Source organism: Mus caroli, unplaced genomic scaffold, assembly GCF_978045245.1.
Source record: "Mus caroli unplaced genomic scaffold, Mus_caroli_1 scaffold_20, whole genome shotgun sequence".
Taxonomy (NCBI): Eukaryota; Metazoa; Chordata; class Mammalia; order Rodentia; family Muridae; genus Mus; species Mus caroli.
This window is the reverse complement of record NW_028227275.1, coordinates 20424553-20437233: the sequence shown is the minus strand read 5'-3', so window position 1 is coordinate 20437233 and position 12681 is coordinate 20424553.

The window sequence follows — 12681 nt, the reverse complement described above, 5'->3', positions numbered from 1 at the left end:
CTGGGCTGGGGCCTGTCCTGGAGTGTGGTTGCTATGCCCAATGACACTGCATTGGAAAAACAAAACAATTTTCCTTTTCCAGCACATATCAATTGCAAATAGCTCCTTGGTTAGGGGTGAGACTTTCATCTCTCGTCCTTCTCCATTTTGAGGTTTTGTTTGTTTTTTTGTGAAGGTCTCGTGAATGCTACCACAGTCTCTGTAAGTTCATATGTGTATCAATCCCTTTGTGTCTGAATGACCCTGTTTCCTTGGAGTCGTTCAGCACCTCTGGCTTTCCTCTTCCTCTTCCTCTTCCACATAGATCTCCATCCCTTGGAGGGAGTGGTTTCATAAAGATATCACATATAGGACTGAGTGCTCCAAACTCTCCCATTATCTACTCCTTGCCCAGCTGGGAGTCTCTGTTAGTTACCATCCACCACAAGAAACAGCTTCTCTGGCAAGGGTTGAGCAATGCTCTGATCTGATCAATGCCCAGCCTTGAGAGGCAGCTACTGACCCCTGGTTAAGAGTGGTTATGCGGGTCAGCAGCATCAGTTCTTCCCTTTGAAGCTGGGTAGTTTTTACCAGCTCTCTAATAGCAAAGTACACATAACTGATGTCATGTGACTTCTGGGAGTTCCAAAATATTGCTTCTGCCTACTTCTCTCTTATTGGAAATTTTACTCTGGGGAAACCAGACACCTGTAAGGAATCCCAAAGTAATCTAACAAACAGAAGTCACCTACAGAGACCCATAGAGAAAGAATATGAATCTCCCAGCCAGCATCCACCACCAGCATTCTAAGGGATAAGATCTCCAGTGACTTCAACATACCGGTTCTTAGTCTTCCAAGTAAGGATCCAAACACGGTAGAGCAGAGATGAGCTGTCTCTATGCATTTTTAAAATCTGATCCACACCAAAGCCCTAAGCATAAAAGTTGTTTTTAATAACATTGAACTCGGAGTCTTTTTCTTTTACAATCACAAATTCTGAAATAAATGATTATGATAGGCAAGTTTTACAAGGAAAATATTGGCTCAATATTAATTATGAGCAAGGCTAGAAAGAAGAGTGTGTTTAGGAACTGGAGGAATGACTCAGTAGATATGTGCTTGCCTTAGTTATCTGAAGACACTAGAACCCACATCAGATGCTAGGCATGATAACAGACACTTGCTAACCCCAGAGATGGTGGAATGGGAGAGGAGAGCAAATTCCTCTAGCTTATAGCCAGCTAGCCTAGCCTACCTGATCAACTTCCAGACCAGCAAAAGAGCCATAGACACCTAAGATTGTCCTCTAACCTCTACATACACATGCACACCCCACACACACATGCACACCCCACACACACATATCCCCATACACAAAAGAGCAAGCTTAAGTTTAATAGAATAGCATAATCATTTAAAGATAAAATTAGATGAAATACTTTACATTTGGTTTTTAAAATTCATCTTTAATGTTTTCATGAGAGACGTCTTGAAATGACACAAGTGGAGAAGAATGACGAGACAGAAAGAATATTCTGGGAGACTTTGTCTTTTAAAGATATTATCAGACAAAATAGCTTGCTGGGAAATGACTAAGAACAGCGAAAGAGATGGTGCCCTAGTACCGAGGTAGCAGCCCATCATCAAATCCATGAACTCCATTGCAGAGAGCTTCACATACTCCAAGTACAAGTTTGTGCTTTACAAAAAAAAAAAAAAAAGAAAAGCTAATTCAGAAGGAGGAACCAAGAGCTTGGATAGTAAGGCCAGGTGATTTGGAATGGATGTAATTAAAACTATCTTATTGTCTAGATGTTGATCAGAATTCCGGAAACCATGTGCTCTGCCCAGTTCCACCTTGCAAAGCTAAGCATCTATAGCAGGCCACCCAGGGCTTCTCTATCCAGTCTCTATGTGGCCTGGAAGTCACAGACAAGTTTTCTTCTTTGTTCACAAGACTTCAGATCAACAGGAACAATACCCAGGAGCTTTTTTGTTTGTTTGTTCGGTTTTTTTTGTTTGCTTTGTTTTGTTTTGTTTTGTTTCGAGATAAGGTACATAGGTCTGGCTGTCCTGGAACTCACTCTGTAGATCAGGCTGACCTCATTCACAGAGATCCACCTGTCTCTGCCTCCCAAGTAGAAGGACTAGAGGCATGTGCCACTACACCTGGTCCCAGGAGCGGGGTTTTTGTTGTTGTTGTTGTTGTTGTTGTTGTTATTTTAAGGATCTCACAACAACGTCTCATCCACCTCTGTGTAGCCAATTGTAGCCATTTCCTCCTGGAGGAAAGAGGGGGACTCATAACATTTAGGAAGTAACAGAAACTACTAGAGTCACAAGGCTCTGTCCTCAAGATTGTAAGAGCAGTAAACAATTTCTTGGGAGAGGAGATCTTTCTGGCAGCCAAGTCATCTGCAAGTTATGGGAGAAGCCCCATGAGGAGAAGCCAAGCTGAGGTAAGCTCCGCTCCTGCCCTGAGTCACCTCCTTTAGGTAACCTCTTACCTGGGTTATCACTCATGCTGGGGTAGGCTAGGCACATGCTCTGAGTCACTTACACTCCCTTAAGTAACCCCTTACCTATGTTCCTGTAAGTAACCATGGGAAGCTCACTAGTTGCTAATCACTTCTATAACCTCTCTTAGGTGCTCTAGCTGGACACTGCCCAAGTCGAGTCATAACACCTAGATATAAAATTGGGGGGCTTTGTGCTTATACTGTGCTGACACATTTCAAAGTGACTGTATTTCCCATATGAGAGGCACATGAGTAATTGGCGTGGGGTACTTGGGAAACGAAGTAAGTAGCCGAGGAGAAGGCGTCCAGTGATTTCTGTCATTTGATATTAGCAGACTGTTAGCAGACTCTCCTAAACAGCTGATCTCTGCAGCCAAAGTGACAGAGTGGAAATGGGAGTTGGGGGGAGCAGGACTGTGTAATAAAGGACAGGTGGCTTGCACCTTGTTTTCTCTCAGATCAGTTGCTGTGGTGGATGCCAGCTGCCATGCCAGAGTACACGCAATACCCTGGCACAGCTAAGGGATGCTTCAGAGGAGCCTGTCAGGCAACAGCCTGCCTGGCATGGAAGACACTTGAAAGCTGATTGCTAAACACAGTCAAGCTGTGATGGCACTTCTAGTAAGCCCCACCTGCTGTCACCTCTGGTGACACAGCGCCCGAGACACCTTGCAATGCTGCTCATGGGTCAATTACCCAAACAAACTGTAATAAAATAATAAACAATTGAGTTTGTGAAGCTTGAAGTAATTGTTAATGTAATTATAAATTGCTAACACAGGATTTTCCCCAAATATGAAGGTCTACTTCCCCATCAAAACTATAAGCACAATACATATTTCAGAGTCATGCTAGAGGTGTAAGAGCCAAGCTGCCGAAAGCAGACAGGTAGAAAATTTTAAGAGCAAAACTCATCCTGGGAAGATTGCTCAGTGGTTAGGAACACCAGCTATCCCCCCCCCCCCCCAAAGGACCCAAGTTCAGTTCTCAACACCCGTATCAGTTACAACCACCTGTAACTCCAGTTCCAGGAGATTTGATACCTTTTCAGGTTCTGTGTCACCTGTACACATGTGTTGCATACCCTCACAAAAGACACTTAGCCACACATAAATAAAATTAATAACCAAGGCTTTAAAAGCAAAACTCATATTTTAAAAAGTATCTTCAATGGAACAGAAGTGGGATAAATAGTCATGATATCTAAATAAAAACACGGGGAACCTAGAGACAATGTAAAATAACTTATTTGCTGTGTGAGGAAACAAATGTCCACCTAGGTTCCACACCAACCAAAAATGAAGGATCGAAAGGAAAGCAAACACATCTTCAGACCAATAAACACTGAAAGAAAATTACTTGAAGTCATATACTAAACGACGCCTTTAATCCCAGCGCTTGGGAGGCAGAGACAGGTAGCTCTTCATATAAGTCTTCCTAAGGAAAACATCCTGTCTACTTGGAGGATATAACAATTTGTATGTACATGATAACATCACTTCAAAATGGACAGAGCAAAAGGACAAAGCTATAAGAAAAAAGACACGTCTACATTCTTAGTGGAAATGTCATTATCTTTTGTCAGCATATATTAACTGTGTGTGTGTGTATACATATGTGTATATATTTTGGGTATATTATTATTACTGTGTGTATGTGTGTGTGTGTGTATGTGTGTATACGTGTGTGTGTGTGTATTTTGGGTGTATTACTATTATTACTGTGTGTATGTGTATATATTTTGGGTATATTATTAATATTATGATGATGATGTGAATGTGTATGTGTGTGTGTGTGTGTGTGTGTGTGTGTATGTGTATGTGTGATATACATGAAGGGGCAAGTCATAGCATATACATAGTAGTCAGAGAAACATTTTGTGTAGTAGATCCTCTCCTTGCACCATTATGCGGATTCTGGGTATTAAATTTAGGTAATCAGGGTTACAACGTAAGTGCCTTTACCTGTTGAGCCATCTTGTCAGTCCCTGTACATACTCTTCTAGTAAATAAGTGAATAGAGTAAAAATAAAATAGATATATAGAAGAAAAAAACTGATTCAGATTCACCTAAGTGACATCTATAGACACTTTACCTTGTATGCACATTATTTTGAAAAGCACACAAAATCTTTACGTATATTGACTATATTGAAGACTCTAAAGCAAACTCAGCAAATTAGGACAGTTTGATTTTCTGAGAAATGCCTTTTCTGATCACAATAGAATTGTGCTCAAAATCCATAACAAAAAGCAGTAAAGAAAATAAAATCAAAGAAACACCATAGGTTTAGATATTAAGCTATATATTTCAAAAGAAACCCCAAGAATTAAAGGAATACCATCTAAAAAAAATCAACCCAGAATTATTCCTGTCTAAAGGAAATACAGGGACAAGAAATGGAGCAGAGACTGAAGGAAAGGCCATCCAGAGACCGCCCCACTTTGGGATCCATCCCATCTGCACACCAAACCCTAACACTATTTCTGATGCCAAGAAGTGCTTGCTGAGAGGAGCCTGGTATAGCTGTCCTCTGAGAGGCTCTGCCAGCATCTGACTAAGACAGATACAGATGCTCACAGCCAACCATTGGACTGAGCTGGGGGACCCCAATGGAAGGGTTAGAAGGACTGAAGGAGATGAAGGGGATTGCAACCCCAAACAAAGAACAATATCAACTAACTGGACCACACAGAACTCCCAGGGACTAAACCACCAACCAAAGAGTATACACGAATGGGTCCATGTCTCCAGCTATGTATGTAGCAGCGAATTGCCTTATCTGGCATTATTGGGAGGGGAGGCCCTTGGTCCTATAGAGGGTTGATGCCCCAGAGTAGGAGCATGCTAGAGCAGTGAGCAGGGAATGTGTGGATGGGTGGGGGAGCACCCTCTTAGAGGCAAGGAGGATGGGGTGGAAGGTTTGTGGAGGGGAGACTGGTAAAGGGAACCTTTGAAATATAAATAAATAAAATAATCAAAAAACAAAAAAACAAAAACAAACAAACAGGAAAAAAAACCTTGCAATAAAAGTTAGAAAATATTTTTGAAACAGCTAATGTGCTTAGGAGGGAAATTTAGTTTTACATGTATGAATAATGAAAAGAGATGAAATGGGTTAGTTCAGGGATTCACTAAAGTGACCAGAAGCAGAGAACAAGCAAGCTCATGTCATGTAAAAGAAGTAAATGAGCAAAATATTCTATAAGGAGAATCAGCAAACTCTGTGGGATATGGTGGTGCATGCCTTTAATTCCACACTCAAGAGGCAGAGGCAGGTGGAGCTCTGAGTTCAAGACCAGCCTGGTCTACAGAACAACAGGATCAGCCAACTTAAAACTTGAGGTGCTTAAGATGAGACACACACACAGAGAGACAGAGAGATATCACAGTTTATAGTAGCAATGAGTAAGAAGATACAAAACACCTATAAATAGGAAAATGATAAAATGACAGTGAAGTTTAGGAAAAGATGCATGTTCTAGGAAAATATGACAAACTGAACACAAGAAGAGGAAATACAGAGCTGGAAAATGTACAGGAGGTACACATGTGAGCCAATGATGTCACTGTTAATTAACACACTTTGTTTCTAAGCTTGTACTTTCCCCTCCTTTTGGTGTTGGGAGTTAGACTGAGAGCCATGTACAATGCTAGGTAAATACTCTGCCACTGAGCTGCCTCTCCAGGCGGGGCTGTATAGTTGAAAAATCATCAACTATAACTTCATTGGAGGTTTTTCATTTTAAAACTTATCCACTCTGGGATAGCACTTGTGTAATTTTAGTGCTTTTAAAACTATATTTAAAGGACAAACATATTTAATGGTTATATTCTTAAAGCCTTGTAGTATTTATATGCTTCTACTGTGCTTGAAATGTTTAATGTCTAGGGTCCTCAGTTGGAGAATTTGGTTAATATTTAAGATATTAAAGGATGCTCCACTCTGTGAAATGATATATAACTATTTACTTACTTGTTTTGATCTTGGAATAGTTGGCATGGTATAAATTCTAGGAAAAGTGCTGAAACTCTGTGTCTTAAAATTTATCCCAGGAGTGAAGAGACAGCTAATGGAATGGAATAAAATGTTTGCTAAACAAATTTGTCCAAAAGCCAACCCCCATTCTATGTATTTTTAAATGGGCAAAGGATTTGAGTGGAAACTTTCCAATGAAGAAATTCAAGAGGCCAAATAAATGTATGAAAAATGTCACCAGCTGTTAAAGGAATGTAAAAAGAAACCATGGTGAGCAATTTTGTTACCCTGGTTAGAAGTTATTGTTTAACAAACAAAAAAAAACTGAGCTAGCAAATGTTAGTGACAATGAAGAGAAAAGGGAACTTTCAAATGGTGTATGGGCCAACAAGATGGTTCAGCACATAAAACACTTGTCACACACAAATCTGGACACCTGAGCTTAGTCCCCCAATGCACACACAGGTGGGGAGAGAATTCAATTCCTCAAAGTTGTCCTCTGACACCCCCCACACACACCCATGCACACCTACTCAGAATGAAATTTAACAAATTATTTTAAAACGAGAATCTAAGTCAGTACTATTATTATGGAGAACAGTACAGACGTTGCTTCAAAAAGTGCAGGTAAGTCTGCTACAGGATCTGGTTACCCCACTTCAGGGCATAAGTCCAAAGGAAATGAAATTTACACACCAAAGTGGTTTCTGGATATGCATGTTAACTGCCCCACTATTCAGAGTAGCTTAAGACAGAGAATGAACATAGTTGCCCATCCACAGGTGTCCAAATAAAGAAAAGTGTGGCAGGCACAGACCAGAGAATATTATTTGGCTATAGGGGAGAAGGAAATCCTGTATTTTGCATCAAATGGATGGAACTGGATAGGATGGTGTTGAGTGAAACAATCCAAACACAGAAAAGCAGTTGCTTCGTGTTTCTCTCCTAGGTGGAAGCTTTAAATAACGTCAATCTGAATGTGGAATAGAGATTTTTAGAAGCTGTGAGTGGGAGAGCATGGATGGAGGGAAGCTGAATGCTATCGTGCATATTGCATCCATAGACTGAAATATTACACAGGACCCCACTGATGTGCTCAAGCAACACAGAGCAAGAAAAATAAAAATTGCATTTAAATAGAGCCTGGTGGTTCATATTTGCACTCTAGCCCTTGAAAAGCAGAGGCAGGAGAATGGCCATTTCAAGATAAGCATAGGCAGTGTAGGGAGACTGCCTCAAAGTCTCAGTATTGTAAACATTCCATTTTTCTGTGCACAGTTCAAAGGCAGGAATACAGACATGAGATCCAGTTTTGTGCTTTGCTACTCAGATCTTTTGTACTCCAGACCTATGCAACTCTGACAGATGTGCTCTCAGATCGCCTTGGATTATAGACCACTCAGTTGTTTTCATTTCATTTTTAGATTTTGTTTTATAAAAAAAAATTATGGGAGTTAGAAAGATGGGTCAGCACTTAAGAGAACTGGCTGCTCTTCCAGAGGTCCTGAGTTCAATTCCCATCAACCACATGGTGTATCTGAAGACAGCTACAATGTACTCATATGCATAAAACAAACAAACAAATATTTTTTTAAATGTTACAATGTTATGTACAAGTTCAGGGACTGTTTTTCATCCCCACTAAGGCTTTGGTGTTTTAATGATATTTTGCACCCTTTTAATAGTTGACCTCATTTTCCTTCACGGTTTTCCTGGTATGTCTTCTTACCCTTTGCTTTCAGAGTTCATACTTTTATTTTAGGTTTTCTCCTATACATAGCTCAGAGATAGCATTTATTTTGAGGATTCGGTCTCAGAATCTGTCATGCATTGTCTAAGCTTAATCTGTTAAAATGGTTATTGATACATTTATATTATTTTTTTTGTTTTAGTACTGTAGCATTATTAAGTTTTATGTTCTCCCTTTCTCATATTGGGTGGGAAGCATGCATTATTATTATTTTTTCTTCTGGATTAGAAACTGTGGGCCTTATGTCTATTCTTTAAGTTAGTCATCCTTAATTGTACTCATCTTAATGAATATAAATTCTAGATATACATTTTTAGCCATGTGCATACTCATTTTTATTACCTCTATTCTGAACATAATAGAGAACATAAGGTGTTGGCTTAGTCAGGGTTTCTATTCCTGCACAAACATCATGACCAAGAAGCAAGTTGGGGAGGAAAGGGTTTATTCGGCTTACATTTCCATACTGCTGTTGATCACCAAAGAATGCAGGACTGGGACTCAAGCAGGTCAGAAAGCAGGAGCTGATGCAGAAGCCAGGGAGGGATGTTCTTTACTGGGCTTGCCCAGCCTGCTCTCTTGTAGAACCAAGACTACCAGCCCAGAGATGGCACCACCCACAAGGAGCCTTTCCCCCTTGATCACTAATTGAGAAAATACCTTACAGTTGGATCTCATGGAGGCATTTCCTCAACTGAAGCTCCTTTCTCTGTGATAACTCCAGCTGTGTCAAGTTGACACAAAACTAGCCAGTACAGGTGTTTTACCCACTAAATGCCAAGCCTAACTCAATTGCTTAACTGTTGGATAGTGTTGGCACCAAGTTGTTTGAAGATAAAATTCCCCTACAGAATTACTTTTCTGAAATAATTTGTAAGTTTCAGAAATCTACAAGTTGTTAAATCTGTGACCTTACCTGCAGTCTGACTTCCCTCTGGCAAAGTTCAGCCTGACTAGGAAGGAGATATGTAAGCTTGTTTATTCTTCCTATGTGGTGAACACCTTTCTCCCACTCCCGTGGTCCTGCTATTTTAGCTATGTGTGAGGTCTTAGGTAGATAGTCATGCCCTCTTTACACTTAGCAATTCCAGACGTGTCTTGCAGTCTCTAAGATGCCACTGGAGGGGGTGTCTTTTACTTTGTCCTTTATTTGCATTTAATCTTTTTCCCTTGCTGCCTTAGTGTTCTACGGCAAAAGGTTTGAGGTCTGCTTTCTAAAATGAGGGAAAGAGAAAAATGGAAGGAAGGGAAAGGCACAGGCCCTTTAAATGCCCTGACCACTCAGTTGTTGCCTCAGCTTCATTCTGCAGAGGAAGGTCTTGCAACCTGGGCCTGCAGCAGGTTTGTGTGACCATTGTGCAACAACACCTCTTCCTCTTTATGTCAGTATCTCTGTGATTAAAAGTAATCTCAATACAGAGCCAGGTTGGGGGGGTCTTGCATATATGAACCACTGTGTACCCAAACCACCAGTGCCACAAAACAAAATGGAAGGGAGGGAGGGAGGGAGGGAGGAAAGGAGGAAGGAAGAAGATACCGATCTGTATGTGCACAACGAGCACTTGTTTCTTATTGCATATCCTGACTTTTCTTCCAGGATCAAGAACCCAGGTATTTTCCTAAATGGACTACAGAAGCCGGCATAAGCTATGAGCTCAAATGGACTAAAGTCACTAGCAGTCAGTCTAGACAAGACTTCCTATGGAAGTTGTAAGCTATCAGTGGACTTCAGAGTTCCAAACTCTGTTACATCATCAACAGATCCTGACAAACACCTCTTGACTAGGTAGACAGACACCTGGTACTTACTCCCTTGCTGTAGTCCCAGAATTATTTCTAGGTACCTGTCTTTTTATAAGTCCTCTTTTGGATAAGGTGAAATTGATTTCTACTTCATGAAGTGTATTCATTTTGAGTGACTAATTTAAAATTCATCTTTCTGTCCCAATAATTGTCCAGGTAAAAAGAGTCTTCTATACTTACTATTTTTTAGGTAAGTGTTTGAATCCTGTTACACTTTGAGCCAAGAGTGGGATACTAACAGTATATATGTTTTTTTCCTAGCTATTCTGCTACTTTGGATTTTTGAAAAAGGCAACAGAGGTAATCTCAGGCTCCCTAAGATGACTTTTTTTCACTTAGATCTGATGAGCTTCTATCTGTCGCCTTGAGGTGAGGCTCCTTTGGTGCAGTTGGCTCCTCGTCTCTGGTGAATGTAGGCTCTCTGGTGACCTGGCCAGGTAAAGTGAAGACCGTGGGATACAGACATTTCCCCCTCTCAGCTGATTTATTATATAATACTTATTCCCAAGATTAATACTAATCTCTTCCTTTTCAAAAAATTTTTATTTAGTTTATGTGTCTGGGTGTTCTACCTGTGTGCATGTCTAAGAGAGCATCTGATTCTCTAGAGCTGAAGTTACAGATGGTTGGGAGCCTCCATGTGGGTGCTGGGAATTGAACCCAGGACCTCTAGAAAAGCAACCAGTGCTCCTAACTGCTGAGCCATCTCTCCAAATTCCATTATTTCCTTTTCTGCTACAGTCTTGTTTTCCCTTCCTGCTAGGAAGTCAAGGAAATACAAACTTACCTGACAATAAGTCATTCAGTTTCTCTTTCTCTCTATGTTAAATGTTAAAATAAAAAAAATATTTTAATATCTTTCTGCTTCATTCTTTAGTGCCAAGAACTACCAATTATTAACAAGAAAGACAACCATTTCATCTTTCATCTATATTCTTTCCTATGTCTTCCTCTTACTTGTGAAATAATTCTCTAATAAATTATCATCTCATCTGTAAAAATGCAGTATATCTCAAGTAGCACACTTTCAAAACCCCTAACGCTATCTATATCTATTTGCACTAATTTATTGGAAATTCTTACTATGAAATATCTTCAGTCTTCAAACTTCCAAATTGTCCCTTATTCATGTTTGTTTGTTTGCTTGCTTTAATGAGTAGCATCTGTAATTCCATCTCTTTTACAAAATCTCTCTCTCTCCCTCCCCCACAGTGTGTGTGTGTGTGTGTGTGTGTGTGTGTGTGTGTGTGTAGGCATGAGGTTGATGTTAAATGCCTTTCCTCCATTGCTCTCATGTTGAGTTTTGACACAGAGTCTCTTACTGAACATGAAGGTCAAAGATTCTGCTACACTGGTTAGCCAGCCAGCTTCAGGGATCTTCCTAGCTTTTCAGAAAGGATATGCTTGGTTTGGTATCTTTCTCTTTTGCTTGGTAAACCTTTGGAAGTTTTGCTCGTTTTTTTATATCAGGTTGAAAACACAGTCATTTTAGTCTCAGTTAAAAGGAGAGAAATGAAGAAAATCAGAGTTGAGAGACCAGACCTCACAAAACCACTGAGGATAACTCTTTCTGATCCATCTATCCGCACCACGCTGTAAAGAAAATCTCCTATTTGATTAGTCATAAGCTCATGATAATAGTTCTTGCTTCTGCCAGTATTTCTTTCTATGAATGAGTTGTTTCCTTTCTCTAAGCCACAAGTAAAGCAGACCAAACATTACTTATTAATTAATGAAAATTTCAGTAGTTTTCCTTTATCACTCTAGTGAGCATACACGTTTCACTTAAGCTTCAACTGTTGCATAGAGTGAGCTTGAGGAAACAGGAACAAACCAGAACGTCCACAGAACAGAGTTGTGTGATCCCTTTACCTTCCATTGATTCAACCTTGTTATACAGGAGCAGAAACAGCATCGTGTAGCACAAAGATCTTTGCAGATTCTAGCACATACATTTTTTTAAAGATTTGGGCCACTCTTATAATTTATATGGCAATAGCAATATCTCTTCTCCACCTTGCTGAGGTTTCCTGAAATTTATTTTTCATCTCAATCCCAACTGTTTTTGTCTGTTTTAATATAATAGACATGTTCACCTCTGTGACTCATAAATAGATGTTCAAGGGAATTTCTCCTGAAAAGATGCAAAATAATGAGTTTTGAAGATAACACTGAGAGCTCTTTGCTAAGAATGGAACATCTTCTCATCCCTGAGCCATAATGATAAAGGGTGAAGTGAATGGATTTGGCTACTAAAGAGAGGAAGCAAAGAAAAAAAAAGAAAAGGAAAACGTTGGGGAAAATATCCACTTGAAGCTCAGCTACCATTTTATAGCTTACCATTAGTGACCAGCCCATAATAGCCTTGATCAAGGTGTATGGCCATTTTATGTTAGATCATTCACATTCTTTATGTCTAATTTGTCCACATTCAGATGCATTGAATTATATTTTGGGGTCAGGGTGCATGGAGTTGAGTTGAACGATCAACAAAAGAGATAAAATCGTAGGAGATTCTTGCTCTTTAATTTAAAAATCTTGTGGGGCAGTGGTGGCACATACCTTTAATCCCTCCACACAGGAGGTAGCACCAGGTGGATCAGTTTGAGGCCAGCCTGGTCTAAAGAGAGAGTTCAAGGACAGCCAGGG